The following is an 11,252-nucleotide window of genomic DNA, read 5'->3' on the forward strand; positions in this document are numbered from 1 at the left end:
ATATATATATATATATATATATATATATAAATAGAGCATTATCTTCTAGATGAAGGACATAGGAATTTAAAGTATTTCTATAAAAATAATAAAATAGAAATCTATTCAATTTGTTTAAAAATTATATGGCATATTTCAAGGACTTGAAAGTGTATATATATGTACAGTATATATGTATGCACATATAAACACATAAATACACAGATATAGACATGTATACAGGAACACATTCATTTACACACACACACACACACATATATATATATATATATATATATATATATATGTATATATATATATATATATATATATATACACACACACACCTTTTAGCCCTTCCTAGTCAAACACCTTGTCATATACTTTATCCTTTTTTAACCCTTTTAAAACATTTCTTTTTTAATATTAAACTGATATTTTTTATATTATTAAATGTGATATGCCTGAATATTTCTTTATTCAGGCATATCACAACTTGACCATCACCACATTATACTTGTGTGCATAGAAAATGACATGAACGTATTGCATTTACAGAAATCAACATCATATCAAGCCACAAAAACGCCTGTGGTTATGGTTTAATACAGAATGCAAAATATTATAATAAGGCATATTTGCTTGTAGAGAGAAACTAGAATATATTTTGTTTAGCTTCTATTTTCCATTTTAACTTCCTGAATCTAGAAGGTTGCTCTTGGACCCTGTGACATACCATATAAGCTATTAAACAGGTTAACGTTATATATAAAAAGGGCCACACATGGACATATTGACAGACATGTGTTGGAGAAACAAACTAAATTAACAGAACCAATAAATCAAAGTAAACAAATAAAGCTCCCTGAATATAAACAACACAAGATAAGAGATAATAGTAATGTGGTGGAACATATGATGCGAACATATTATTTGGCCCCTGAACTTCTTTTCATTACCAGACCAGTTTCCAATCTAAGGCCTAGATTTGGAGTTCGGCGGTAGCCGTCAAAACCAGCGTTAGAGGCTCCTAACGCTGGTTTTGGCCGCCCGCTGGTATTTGGAGTCAGTGATTAAAGGGTCTAACGCTCACTTTTCAGCCGCGACTTTTCAATACCGCAGATCCCCCTACGCCATTTGCGTATCCTATCTTTTCAATGGGATCTTTCTAACGCTGGTATTTAGAGTCGTTTCTGAAGTGAGCGTTAGAGCTCTAACGACAAAATTCCAGCCGCCTGAAAATAGCAGGAGTTAAGAGCTTTCTGGCTAACGCCGGTTCATAAAGCTCTTAACTACTGTACCCTAAAGTACACTAACACCCATAAACTACCTATGTACCCCTAAACCGAGCTCCCCCCACATCGCCGCCACTCGATTAAAATTTTTAACCCCTAATCTGCCGACCGCCACCTACGTTATACTTATGTACCCCTAATCTGCTGCCCCTAACCCCGCCGACCCCTGTATTACATTTATTAACCCCTAACCTGCCCCCCACAACGTCGCCGCCAGCTACTTAAAATAATTAACCCCTAATCTTCCGACCGCAAAGCGCCGCCACTTACGTTATCCCTATGTACCCCTAATCTGCTACCCCTAACACCGCCGACCCCTATATTATATTTATTAACCCCTAATCTGCCCCCCTCAACGTCGCCGACACCTGCCTACACTTATTAACCCCTAATCTGCCGAGCGGACCTGAGCGCTACTATAATAAAGTTATTAACCCCTAATCCGCCTCACTAACCCTATCATAAATAGTATTAACCCCTAATCTGCCCTCCCTAACATCGCCGACACCTAACTTCAATTATTAACCCCTAATCTGACGACCGGAGCTCACCGCTACTATAATAAATGGATTAACCCCTAAAGCTAAGTCTAACCCTAACACTAACACCCCCATAACTTAAATATAATTTACATCTAACGAAATTAATTAACTCTTATTAAATAAATGATTCCTATTTAAAGCTAAATACTTACCTGTAAAATAAATCCTAATATAGCTACAATATAAATTATAATTACATTGTAGCTATTTTAGGATTAATATTTATTTTACAGGCAACTTTGTAATTATTTTAACTAGGTACAATAGCTATTAAATAGTTAAGAACTATTTAATAGTTACCTAGTTAAAATAATAACAAATTTACCTGTAAAATAAATCCTAACCTAAGATATAATTAAACCTAACACTACCCTATCAATAAAATAATTAAATAAACTACCTACAATTACCTACAATTAACCTAACACTACACTATCAATAAATTAATTAAACACAATTCCTACAAATAAATACAATTAAATAAACTAGCTAAAGTACAAAAAATAAAAAAGAACTAAGTTACAAAAAATAATAAAATATTTACAAACATAAGAAAAATATTACAACAATTTTAAACTAATTACACCTACTCTAAGCCCCCTAATAAAATAACAAAGCCCCCCAAAATAAAAAATTCCCTACCCTATTCTAAATTAAAAAAGTTACAAGCTCTTTTACCTTACCAGCCCTGAACAGGGCCCTTTGCGGGGCATGCCCCAAGAATTTCAGCTCTTTTGCCTGTAAAAGAATAAATACAATCCCCCCCCCCAACATTACAACCCACCACCCACATACCCCTAATCTAACCCAAACCCCCCTTAAATAAACCTAACACTAAGCCCCTGAAGATCTTCCTACCTTGTCTTCACCATACCAGGTTCACCGATCCGTCCTGGCTCCATCATCTTCATCCAACCCAAGCGGGGGTTGGCGATCCATCATCCGGTGCTGAAGAGGTCCAGAAGAGGCTCCAAAGTCTTCCTCCTATCCGGCAAGAAGAGGACATCCGGACCGGCAAACATCTTCTCCAAGCGGCATCTTCGATCTTCTTCCATCCGGTGCGGAGCGGGTCCATCTTGAAGCAGGCGACGCGGATCCATCCTCTTCTTCCGTTGTCTCCCGACGAATGACGGTTCCTTTAAGGGACGTCATCCAAGATGGCGTCCCTCGAATTCCGATTGGCTGATAGGATTCTATCAGCCAATAGGAATTAAGGTAGGAATTTTCTGATTGGCTGATGGAATCAGCCAATCAGAATCAAGTTCAATCCGATTGGCTGATCCAATCAGCCAATCAGATTGAGCTCGCATTCTATTGGCTGTTCCAAACAGTCCCATTGTTTCCTATGGGGGAATCGTGCACGAGCACGTTTTTGAGGCTGGCCGCGTCCGTAAGCACCGCTGGTATCGAGAGTTGCATTTGCGGTAAAAATGCTCTACGCTCCTTTTTTGGAGCCTAACGCAGCATTTGTTTGAACTCTCGATACCAGAGTTAATTTTATGGTGCGGCCAGAAAAAAGCCCGCGGAGCGTTAACAGCCCTTTTACCGCCAAACTCCAAATCTAGGCCTAAGTCTGCTAACTATGGCATATTAAAAACAAAGACACTAAGGGGTCAATTTATTAATGTGCGAGCAGACATGATACGATGTAGCGTATCATGTCCGCCGCACATCGATATTCTTGTGAACTGCTGGTGCAATGCCGCCCCCTGCAGATTCGCGGCCAATGGGACGCTAGCAGGGGGTGTCAATCAACCCGATTGTATTCGATCGGGTTGATTTCTGTCCGCCGCCTCAGAGCAGGCGGACAGGTTATGGAGCAACGTTCTTTAGACACAGGGCTTCAAGCTCTGTACGGAGCTTGATTGACCCCTAAGTGCTATGTCTAGAATCAACCGATGAATGATGACCACCATGCAATATCATAGCCCAAGCCCATCACTTAGCTTGACATATATACGCCAGATTTTGCTGGTCATTTCAGGAGCCTGCTGTTCTCAAGAGCCCCTCTGTAAAATGAGTTACCCAATCATGTGTAAGGACTGCAAAGGGCCCCAAGCAGCATAGCTCAATGTTTTGGAGCCCTCTGTACTAGATAAAGAATTTAGTCAGGTGCTGTGTATATGTAGTAGCCCAAGGTGTATGGGTGACTTGTATAAGTCCTTGTAAAAGCATCTGGGTGCAATCATATTTTTTTAACATCAGTCCCAATTCTTTTTTTTTCCATTTCCTTGAATAGCATAACTTATTTAGCTGTATTATTTCATTAAAAGAGTTGGGTCTTGGCCTTCAACTTGGGCCTGGTCAATTGGTAAAGGGGAAGTCAATTCTAGGCTCTACAAGCTAATTTACCTCACTGCAGCACTAGCATAAAGGTTAGTAGGAAGTGGGGGGGTCACAAGATTCAGTTTGAGATACTAAACTTTGTGTAGATATTTACCAGGTGGTTGATGGAGCCACTGCGGGTTTATTATCTCAATAACCTGTGTCCCAATCCATGTGGACTCTGGTGATTCAAATGGAAACCACCAAGGCAATCAGATAAGGTCTGTCCTTGTCCGTATACATTTGCAGTCCCATATATTGTGAATATCTTGCTGGTGTGGAAACCAGTTTTTAATGGGGCCGAGCTACACCTTATAGAAGAACATAATCTTCCAGTTTTGGAGGCATCTTCCTAGAGGATTATTCATTCAGACCTAGATTTGGAGTTTGGCGTTAGCCGTGAAAACCAGCGTTAGAGGCTCCTAACGCTGGTTTTAGGCTACCGCCGGTATTTGGAGTCACTCAAAATAGGGTCTAACGCTCACTTTTCATCCGCAACTTTTCCATACCGCAGATCCCCTTACGTCAATTGCGTATCCTATCTTTTCAATGGGATCTTTCTAACTCCGGTATTTAGAGTCGTTTCTGAAGTGAGCGTTAGACATCTAACGACAAAACTCCAGCCGCAGGAAAAAAGTCAGTAGTTAAGAGCTTTCTGGGCTAACGCCGGTTTATAAAGCTCTTAACTACTGTACTCTAAAGTACACTAACACCCATAAACTACCTATGTACCCCTAAACCGAGGTCCCCCCACATCGCCGACACTCGAATAATTTTTTTTAACCCCTAATCTGCCGACCGCCACCTACGTTATCCTTATGTACCCCTAATCTGCTGCCCCTAACACCGCCGACCCCTGTATTATATTTATTAACCCCTAACCTGCCCCCCACAACGTCGCCTCCACCTACCTACACTTATTAACCCCTAATCTGCCGACCGCAAAGCGCCGCCAGCTACATTATCCTTATGTACCCCTAATCTGCTGCCCCTAACACCGCCGACCCCTATATTATATTTATTAACCCCTAATCTGCCCCCCACAACGTCGCAGCCAGCTACCTACAATAATTAACCCCTAATCTGCCGACCGCAAAGCGCCGCCACCTACGTTATCCTTATATACCCCTAATCTGCTGCCCCTAACAACGCCGACCCCTATATTATATTTATTAACCCCTAATCTGCCCCCCACAACGTCGCCTCCACCTGCCTACACTTATTAACCCCTAATCTGCCGACTGGAGCTCACCGCTATTCTAATAAATGTATTAACCCCTAAAGCTAAGTCTAACCCTAACACTAACACCCCCCTAACTTAAATATAATTTACATCTAACGAAATTAATTAACTCTTATTAAATAAATTATTCCTATTTAAAGCTAAATACTTACCTGTAAAATAAATCCTAATATAGCTACAATATAAATTATAATTATATTATAGCTATTTTAGGATTAATATTTATTTGACAGGCAACTTTGTATTTATTTTAACCCGGTACAATAGCTATTAAATAGTTAAGAACTATTTAATAGCTAAAATAGTTAAAATAATTACAAATTTACCTGTAAAATAAATCCTAACCTAAGTTACAATTAAACCTAACACTACACTATCAATAAATTAATTAAATAAACTACCTACAATTACCTACAATTAACCTAACACTACACTATCAATAAATTAATTAAATACAATTCCTACAAATAAATACAATTAAATAAACTAGCTAAAGTACAAAAAATAAAAAAGAACTAAGTTACAAAAAATAAAAAAATATTTACAAACATAAGAAAAATATTACAACAATTTTAAACTAATTACACCTACTCTAAGCCCCCTAATAAAATAACAAAGCCCCCCAAAATAAAAAAATGCCCTACCCTATTCTAAATTACTAAAGTTCAAAGCTCTTTTACCTTACCAGCCCTGAACAGGGCCCTTTGCGGGGCATGCCCCAAGAAGTTCAGCTCTTTTGCCTGAAAAAAAAAACATACAATCCCCCCCCAACATTACAACCCACCACCCACATACCCCTAATCTAACCCAAACCCCCCTTAAATAAACCTAACACTAAGCCCCTGAAGATCTTCCTACCTTATCTTCACCCTGCCAGGTTCACCGATCCGTCCTGAAGAGCTCCTCCGATGTCCTGACCCAAGCCCAAGCGGAGGGGTGAAGAGGTCCATGATCCGGCTGAAGTCTTCATCCAAGCGGGAGCTGAAGAGGTCCATGATCCGGATGAAGTCTTCATCCAAGCGGGAGCTGAAGAGGTCCATGATCCGGATGAAGTCTTCTATCAACGGCATCTTCAATCTTCTTTCTTCCGGATCCATCTTGCAGACCTCCGACGCGGAACATCCTGCTGGCCCGACGGACTAACGACGAATGAAGGCTCCTTTAAGGGACGTCATCCAAGATGGCATCCCTCGAATTCCGATTGGCTGATAGGATTCTATCAGCCAATCGGAATTAAGGTAGGAATATTCTGATTGGCTGATGGAATCAGCCAATCAGAATCAAGTTCAATCCGATTGGCTGATTCAATCAGCCAATCAGATTGAGCTCGCATTCTATTGGCTGATCGGAACAGCCAATAGAATGCGAGCTCAATCTGATTGGCTGATCGGATTGAACTTGAATCTTATTGGCTGATTCCATCAGCCAATCAGAATTTTCCTACCTTAATTCCGATTGGCTGATAGAATCCTATCAGCCAATCGGAATTCGAGGGACGCCATCTTGGATGACGTCCCTTAAAGGAGCCTTCATTCGTCCCTTAAAGAAGACTTCAGCCGGATCATGGACCTCTTCAGCCCCCCGCTTGGGCTTGGATCAGGACATCGGAGGAGCTCTTCAGGACGGATCGGTGAACCTGGCAGGGTGAAGATAAGGTAGGAAGATCTTCAGGGGCTTAGTGTTAGGTTTATTTAAGGGGGGTTTGGGTTAGATTAGGGGTATGTGGGTGGTGGGTTGTAATGTTGGGGGGGGGGTATTGTATGGTTTTTTTTACAGGCAAAAGAGCTGAACTTCTTGGGGCATGCCCCGCAAAGGGCCCTGTTCAGGGCTGGTTAGGTAAAAGAGCTTTGAACTTTAGTCATTTAGAATAGGGTAGGGCATTTTTTATTTTGGGGGTCTTTGTTGTTTTATTAGGGGGCTTAGAGTAGGTGTAATTAGTTTAAAATTGTTGTAATATTTTTCTTATGTTTGTAAATATTTTTTTATTTTTTGTAACTTAGTTCTTTTTTATTTTTTGTACTTTAGTTAGTTTATTTCATTGTAGTTATTTGTAGGAATTGTATTTAATTTATTTATTGATAGTGTAGTGTTAGGTTTAATTGTAGGTAATTGTAGGTATTTTATTTAATTAATTTAATGATAGTATAGTGTTAGGTTTAATTGTAACTTAGGTTAGGATTTATTTTACAGGTAATTTTGTAATTATTTTAACTAGGTAGCTATTAAATAGTTCTTAACTATTTAATAGCTATTGTACCTGGTTAAAATAATTACAAAGTTGCCTGTCAAATAAATATTAATCCTAAAATAGCTATAATATAATTATAATTTATATTGTAGCTATATTAGGATTTATTTTACAGGTAAGTATTTAGCTTTAAATAGGAATAATTTATTTAATAAGAGATAATTAATTTCGTTAGATGTAAATTATATTTAACTTAGGGGGGTGTTAGTGTTAGGGTTAGACTTAGCTTTAGGGGTTAATACATTTATTAGAATAGCGGCGAGATTGGGTCGGCAGATTTGGGGTTAATAATTGAAGTTAGGTGTCGGCGATGTTAGGGAGGGCATATTAGGGGTTAATACTATTTATTATAGGGTTAGTGAGGCGGATTAGGGGTTAATAACTTTATTATAGTAGCGCTCAGGTCCGGTCGGCAGATTAGGGGTAATAAGTGTAGGCAGGTGGAGGCGACGTTGTGGGGGGCAGATTAGGGGTTAATAAATATAATATAGGGTCGGCGGTGTTAGGGGCAGCAGATTAGGGGTACATAGGGATAATGTAAGTAGCGGCGGTTTACGGAGCGGCAGATTAGGGGTTAATAATAATATGCAGGGGTCAGCGATAGCGGGGGCGGCAGATTAGGGGTTAATAAGTGTAAGGTTAGGGGTGTTTAGACTCGGGGTACATGTTAGAGTGTTAAGTGCAGACGTAGGAAGGGTTACCGCATAGCAAACAATGGGGCTGCATTAGGAGCTGAACGCGGCTTTTTTGCAGGTGCATTGTTTCCTATGGGGGAATCGTGCACGAGCACGTTTTTGAGGCTGGCCGCTTGCGTAAGCAACTCTGGTATCGAGAGTTGAAGCTGCGTTAAAAATGCTCTACGCTCCTTTTTTGGAGCCTAACGCAGCCATTCTGTGGACTCTCAATACCAGAGTTATTTTTATGGTGCGGCCAGAAAAAAGCCGGCGTTAGTTTTTCAGGTCGTTACCGACAAAACTCCAAATCTAGCCGTTAGTGTTTTCTTCAGACACACAATTTAAGGTGTCATTAATTCGAAACAAAATGCATATGATTTTTTCAAGTTCTAATTTCTACCCAGCTTAAAAATTAAACAAATACATTAAAGCGAAATATAAAGGGACAGTCTACACCAGAATGTTTATTGTTTTAAAAGATAGATAATCCCTTTATTACCTATTCCCTTGTTCTGCATAACCAACACAGTTATATTAATACACTTTTTACCTCTTTGATTACCTTGTATCTAAGCCTATGCAAACTTACCCCTTATTTCAGTTCTTTTGACAGACTTGCATTTTAGCCATTGAGTGCTGACTCCTAGGTAACTCCACGTGCATGAGCACAGTGTTATTTATATGACACACATGAACTAACACCCTCTAGTGGTGAAAAACTGACAAAATGCCTTCAGATAAGAGGCGGCCTTCAAGGTCTAAGAAATTAGCATATGAACCTCCTAGATTTAGCTTTCAACTAAGAATACCAAGAGAACAAAGAACAAAGCAAAATTGGTGATAAAAGTAAATTGGAAAGTTGTTTAAAATTACATGCCCTATCTGAATCATTAAAGTTTATTTTGGACTAGACTGTCCCTTTAACTAAATCAATCAAACCATAAAATCCTGGATATAAATGTCTGTTGATAACCTTGTTTCTGAAAATTCCAGTTGATAAACCTAATCAGTTTACTTCCTCCTTCCTAAGCAATTTTAATTTCTCACCCCTTTAACCACCCCCCAGATATGTTGACACTTGCCTTTACTACTAAACCTTGAGTATAGTTTTTATAAATATATGCTCTGTATTCTATTATGCCTGAACAGATTACTTAAATAAACCACAAACAGCTGCCACATATCATATGACCTCCATTTCTGAACACTTTCTCTATCACCAACAAAAACATATCTGTCTTATCAAACCTAAAAAAACAACACATTGGTCTCACATGTGCTGAGAGTGGAATCAAGGACGTTTTTAAAAACTATATTTGATTCCTCATTTGACTGATTGCTAAAACCAAGAGGGAAGGGAAACATCCAGTGATGTCAACTTTCTGTTATAACTTTGTATGATGGTACTCTTGGGGATCTGTATACATGTACGTGCACCACCAAACCACTATACCACCAGTGATCACCACCTGTAAATAAGTAAGTTCCATAAAGGAGAATTATGTCTACAAATGGAAGGGTAACAAACTTAAAAAAGTAAAAAATAGCATTTTTCAATTAAAGTATTTTTTTTATGCTTAAAAGCTATGGGAATGTTTTCTCATTGTCCCATTAGATCACCAATGAAGTTCACCATTTCACAGAGGCAAGGGTGATTAACTAGTCTGGAGTTCTCTCACTCTTACATAAACAAGCACTCTCCCACCCTAATGTATCTTACACAGACACACATGGACACATGTGTATGCACTCTTCCAACTCCAACTCTTTGTTATACCCCAGGTGTTCTCTTATACTTACACACAGCTAACAGGTGCTCCCCTTCTCCTTCACACACCCATTAAGTGTTATGTTCCTCTTGCGTTCTACTACCCTTACACACAACTACTGGTGCTCTTCTACTACTTCACACACCCATTAAGTGTTATTTCCCTCTTGGGTTCTACTACCCTTACAAGCAGCGACCAGGTGCTCTCTTACTCCTTCACACACCCATTAGCTGCTCTTTCACTCTTGCGCTCTACTACCCTTACAAGCAGCGACCAGGTACTCTCTTACTCCTTCACACATACATTAGGTGCTCTTTCACTTTTGCACTCTACTACCATTACACACAGTTACCAGGTGCTCTCCTACTCCTTCAAACACACATTAGCTGCTCTTTCACTCTTGCGCTCTGCTACCCTTACAAGCAGCGACCAGGTTCTCTCTTACTCCTTCACACATACATTAGGTGCTCTTTCACTCTTGTGCTCTACTACACTTACACACAGACATGCAGGTGCTCTTCTGCCCAACTCATCACAAACACAAACTCATCCAGTACTCTTCCCCCCTATGCACAACCCAGGCTCTCTTGTATGTGCTAATCTAACAAACATATGCACACCTCCAGGTACTCTACCAAATGTACCCACTGATGCTCTCCAACTCAAAGGTATTCTGCCACCCTTCTACCATTACACACATTTTTTTTAAATGGTCACTGATCTTTGATGCCACTACTTCCCAAATATGGTCGTGGTTTAAGGCTTTTTGTGAAATGTTTACTTCTAGGAAATATATATGTTTATAATCGTAAATTGGGTTTATTGTGTTTAGACCAGAAAACTAAAAGATGGCATAGTTAAAAGTTAGAGTGAGAGTAAACCCGATGTGCGCTAACTTCAGGACTTCAGATATTGCGTGACTTTGCTAACTTCTTCTCCCCGTAGACTTCAATGGAGCGGGCTGTTAAAAAAAGTAACACTTATCCCTTGTGAGCTAACCCAAAACCGCAATAGACCAACTGTGCTAAAGCCAAAGGTAGTTATGATTATTTTACATTCCAGTGTTCTTCAAATAGAAGAAAATGTTATTTTTATTTTTAAATATATATGATTTTTTGTAAAATATATATCTATACCTATATATCTAAATTAATATTTAAAGGTATAGATATAAACA

Source organism: Bombina bombina, chromosome 11, assembly GCF_027579735.1.
Source record: "Bombina bombina isolate aBomBom1 chromosome 11, aBomBom1.pri, whole genome shotgun sequence".
Lineage (NCBI taxonomy): Eukaryota > Metazoa > Chordata > Amphibia > Anura > Bombinatoridae > Bombina > Bombina bombina.